Source organism: Lagopus muta, chromosome 10 (genome assembly GCF_023343835.1).
Source record: "Lagopus muta isolate bLagMut1 chromosome 10, bLagMut1 primary, whole genome shotgun sequence".
NCBI classification, from domain to species: Eukaryota; Metazoa; Chordata; class Aves; order Galliformes; family Phasianidae; genus Lagopus; species Lagopus muta.
This window is the reverse complement of record NC_064442.1, coordinates 19625843-19631031: the sequence shown is the minus strand read 5'-3', so window position 1 is coordinate 19631031 and position 5189 is coordinate 19625843. Positions and strand designations below refer to the sequence as shown.

Below are 5189 nucleotides of genomic sequence, written 5' to 3'. Positions count from 1 at the left end.
ATGCGGGCATCTATTTGGTCACACAGTATATACACGTGTACATGCATAGAAATAGAATACATAACTTTCAGTATATGTGCATAGGAAATCTGATCACGGCTCTAACTCCTGCCTGCCAGAGGAGACTGAGTCTTCCCGCTCGTTTGGTCTTACGACATCTGGGGACAGATGAATTAATCTGATGTCAGACAGTGTGATTCTCGAGCTAAACATTTCAGATGAAAGAAGAGTGGTCTTAATTACCTGGCAGGTCCCTGCAATCAGCCAGCACCAGATGCTTCAATGCTTCATGAGCCAGGAATGTTTCTGCCCTGTGGGGCCTCTGCAACACAGCATAAAAGCCCGTGCTGCTGCAGGCTCTGCATCGCCCCCTCTTCCCTCACTTTCCTTGAGGAACGAGGTAAGCACAAAGTCATTCCAGCTCTCCAGCTGGGACCAAGTGCTGTCCCCTTGCTGTTGAGTCCCCTTGCTACTTGGTCTGTGTAGTCCACTGGGAGGACTGGTGGAGGGCTGGGAAGAGATGGATTGTCCCATCTGGAGAACGCATCCCAGGAATGGATGGATCGTTCTCTCAACCTCTCTGAAAACTAAAAACATTTTTCTTCCTCTCTGTACGGAGCCACTTTGCTTTTTCCTTCCCATTAAAATCTTTGTGCTGCAGATCTTGGAATTGTGATTTTGTTTCCTCCTAACGCCATTGGTCACCTGCTCTGATTAGAAAAGCAGTGCCCACTGCCCTCAGCTTACCTCTTCTCACTGGAAACAGAGGGGGGAGAACCTGCCCTGTCCCATGGCAGCGAGTCCATCCCCAGCTACAAAAAGACAACACGTCCAGCTGTGGCTCCTTCCAGCCTCAACCACTCTGTGCTTCTGTGATGTGTTCTAACAGGAGAAGCAGGAAGAGCAGGGAATGGTTTGTGCGGAGGGCAGAAGGCTCAGGGGGCATCCCGTCCTCGACTTTAGTACCTGCAGAGGGAGGCTGGGCAGGAAGAAGAGGCACAAGAGAGGCAGCCTCTTCTCAGTGCCACCCCTGTGAGAGGACAAAAAGCCATGCCATCAGTGGGAATCCACAGAACACCACACACAGTATTCCTCGTGTCCTGTGAAGATGGACAAAGATGGGATTGAGCTTTCCAGGGATGCTGAGGAGTCTGTCTCACTGGAATAAGCAACATGCCCCCAGACACGGCTCTGAACAGCCTGCTCTTCTCGACCATGCCTTGAGCAGGATTGGACTGTAGGGTCTGCACCTCAGCTGCTGTGGGATACAGTGACCTTCTGCTGGTTTCCCTCACAAGGCAGCAGCCATCAATCAGAAGGCAACAAAGAAGGGTCGGGGCCTGTGCTCACTAAGCTAGGCAGGTGTGGAGGAACCATGTCAGGGGAAGGCCACTGCATGGCTAAAAGCACAGAGAAGGAAGGATGGCAAGAAGGATGTCTGGTATGCATTAATTAGTTCAGTTTCAGGCTTAGGTGAAAGTCAGCTGTGGGCAATGGTTTGGGAGCCCAAAAGTAGAGGTCCCACTGAGATTTGAACTCAGATCGCTGGATTCAGAGTCCAGAGTGCTCACCTTTACACCATGGGACCAGCTGCACACCTGCTCTATGTCCTCTCAGCAACAGAATGGACGGACAGGAGGCTTCAGCAGAACGCTGAGCTGGCAGGAAGACACAACACACCTTCTCATGGGTCCCACAGCATGCAATGGCTGCCTCTGATGGCACTCAAGAGAATTCAGTCTTGAGGCTAACTATTAATCCTGGATGGCAATCAGGAAAGCCTACTGCTCTCATGTCTCAGAGTTCTTTCCTATGCCTGCTTTCCTATGCCTACTTTCCTTGGCTACTGACACGACTGCATGCAGATCCACAACCTCGTTCCACAGCGACATAATATACCAGGAGACAGCAAAAAGAAAGCAAGGTCTCACACCAAAGGAGCATAAGCCTGTATCCAGGTGATCACAGTTCTCTGATGTCTTGTTATGGTCAGGATTCACTTTTAAAGCTTTTTGGGTAAGCTCACCTCCATATGCCTCATGGGTTGGAGCTCTTGTTTGTGCTACGCGAGGCCTGTTACTGCTCCCCTGAATGCTCCAACTGGTGCTGCTCTCCATCCAGCTTAGAACTATGCTGCCTGCACATGCCCATGCTTGTGTGGGCATTTGCGTGCACCCGCTGTGTGTCAGCCTAGCTAGCACAAGCCCCTCTCCCCCAAACAACTGGTCTTCCCAGGCAGAGCTGAGTGGTGCGCTGCAAGTGCTGCTCCACAGCATTTTTGGAGTGCTGCTGGGCAAGGAAGGGACAAATGTGATCAGGACAGAGCAGATGGAAGTGGACAGCCCCAGCCACAATGAATGATTGCCACTACCCTCCAGCTCACAGGGAGCAGCAAGGGCAGGCAGAAGCAGGGAGCCAGAGAAAACTCTCTGACCTGATCCTGCAGGGCTGCCTGCCCAGCCCAGCTGTGTAGGAGGTGGGGCTTCCAAGGCTCCCAGGACAGCACTGGTTTACCTGCCGTGGGTGGAGACCAGCCTCAGGCGCTGGCAGCAGGCCCAGGAAGGTTTGGGATAGGCTGTGCTGCTAGAGCCTGTTGGGAGAACAAGGCAAGAGCTGGCTCTGGTAAGACCTGCATGATTTGCCATCTGCAGGCAGCTTCCCTGTGCCATCCACACACCCTGGCTGCAGACATGAGCCAGACACACGAGACAAACAAAAAATAGGATAAGCTGGGTAGGATTTGCAGGAGAGGGAAAACATTTGTGCATCAATCACCTTTTACTGCTCTGCTCTCTTCAGTGGCACAACTGCAGGGAACAAACCGTGTACCAGCAAGGGGCTACCACTCATCCTCTCTCTCCTCACTATCCCCACAGAGTCACTCCAGGTATCCCTTCTCCTTTACACGCTTCACCCAATACACCCCGGTGCCCCATTCTCCACAGGAACTTTACTGCTCAGGCTGGTAGACCCGGGACTGAAAGAAGGCACTGAGGAGCCCCCTCCTTCTTTACAGCACACCGGTAAGTACATTGGGCAGAATGAAATAGTTGCCAGATTCCATCATCTCCACCACATGTCATTTTGCACTTCTTCCCCAGAGGAGGAGAACAGAGGACGGCACAACCTCCACCTCTCTGTGTGCAAGGGTTGGGAACAGGTCAGCCAGCAAAGCCCCAGGGCCTCAGGGAAGATCCGCGGGGACTCAGTGCTGTCAGGTGTCCTCCTTTAAGCGTTAACAGTGAGGACCATCTGTTCACAAGTTGGTGCTTTCTGCAGCCCTCGGTATAGCTACACTAAAAGCAGACTCCAGGGTTGAGACAAGAACAAGGAGATCCATCGCTGATGACTGTTAGGAGAACAACAGACTCAGATTAATGTAATCTGCTGCCTGTTATTAAAAGCAGGCTAACATATCCAGAGATGAAAGGAAACATAAAACAACATCTGTCTTCTCCCACCCATCCTCTTCTTCATCATCCCACAGTGCGCTGCAGAGGAATGGGGAATGTGGAGGTAAGGTTAGTGTACAGTGCAATGCTCAGGCTGCAATTGTTCAAGAACTTCTCCAGGACGTGTCCATACAACAGGGTGCTCTCCTTTAGGAAGTGAACACAGCAGAATGTGTGTCCCGTGGGTGGCAGCTCCTGCAGGGTCAAATGCTCATCCATGAACTTCTCTCTCCAAGGGCTGCAGTTCTGGCCCTGAGCCTGCTCCCGTGAGGGCTCTGCATGACATGCAGCCTCCTTCAGTCCAGATCCAACTGCTCCACCGTCATCTCCTCCCTGGGCATTACGGCGCTGAACCAAGACTTGATGGGCTGCTTGAGGACCACAAGCATTTCACAAGGAAAGCACAAAGCAAGTATCCAAAGAAGTTGAGGACTCTGCATGCCTGCATTATGAACCTGCAGTTTCAACAAGGCCACACACTGAGCAGTGTGCCCTCACTTTGGTCTAGCCATGCTTGTAACTCTTCCTTGGACTAGCAATGGACCTCCTGAGATGCCTCGCACTCAGGCTCCCTCCATGAAGCTGCAGTCCTCAGAAACAGTACCGTTTGTGACCCACCTCTGCAGCATGGGCTGCACACATGCCTCTTTCCCACTGCCACTGGAGCGCAGTCCCTCTCCACAGCACTCGGGTACATCTCTTGCCATTCCTCCTTCACTCTCCAGACTCTTCAAGACAGGCACAGCCTTCCACCAGTCTTTCATGATGCAAACCTCTCACTTGCCAGCCTGCTGGGCCCAAAGCAGGACAGAAGGAAGCATTCTGTTTTCCCGTGAACAGGCCACGTGACAACCACGCAGGCCAAGTTTTGGACATTTCGTTTCCTTTGGGCTCTGGATTACCAGTAGAGAAACCTCACCCCGGTGATATTTCTATGCACACTGGGTTGTAATAGATCATATCCAAACAGTTCTTCCATGCAAACACAAGCCACACAGGCTCTGCATAAGTCAAACAAACAAAGGGAATGCTTTCAAAGGAAGCAACACAGGACTTTCTAGAAGTACCACTTGTTACAGGAAAAGTTCAATGCCCTTTGGAAATGTTGCTGATGGGGAAAGGAACAATTTGAGAGGAATGACAAGAGAAGATCTCCTATTCCTTGCTTGCCTGAGGCCGGGACACCTTTTCCACTCCTTTCCACACCTACATGACTCATGGGTGCCTGCGGTTCAGGGTTTTTCCCAATTCTTCCACATGGTGATGACAGACAGGTGCTCAGGGAGGCTGATGCTATGATACTTTGTACTTGAAATGCAAGGGGTGGGCTGTTTCAATCCTGACTTTCAAGAAACAATTTCCATGTTTGGCACCCTGCCCTGAGCCCCTCCTAGAAAGGATGCCATGCAGGACTCTGGTCAGTGAGAAGCATGTGCAGAGTAAAGCAGGAAAATTAGAGTAAATGTCTCAATCAGGAATCAAGGGAAGGATGTAGATTACTAAGATCATGCATACACACAAACTTTTGGTAATTTCTAACAGAAAATGTTTCCTTCACTTTGGACTAGCCATGCTTGTAACTCTTCCTTGGACTAGCAATGGACCTCCTGAGATGCCTTGCACTCAGGCTCCCTCCATGAAGCTGCAGTCCTCAGAAACAGTACCGTTTGTGACCCACCTCTGCAGCACGGGCTGCACACATGCCTCTTTCCCACTGCCACTGGAGCGCAGTCCCTC

At 51.3% G+C, this 5189-nt stretch overlaps 1 non-coding gene across 1 annotated transcript; it reads right to left on the bottom strand.

The window, feature by feature from the left end:
• Positions 1–1516: 1516 nt before the first annotated feature.
• On the bottom strand, positions 1517–1588 carry TRNAQ-CUG (transfer RNA glutamine (anticodon CUG)). Its single transcript has one exon. It is a non-coding gene; the product is annotated as a tRNA-Gln (tRNA).
• Positions 1589–5189: the final 3601 nt, after the last annotated feature.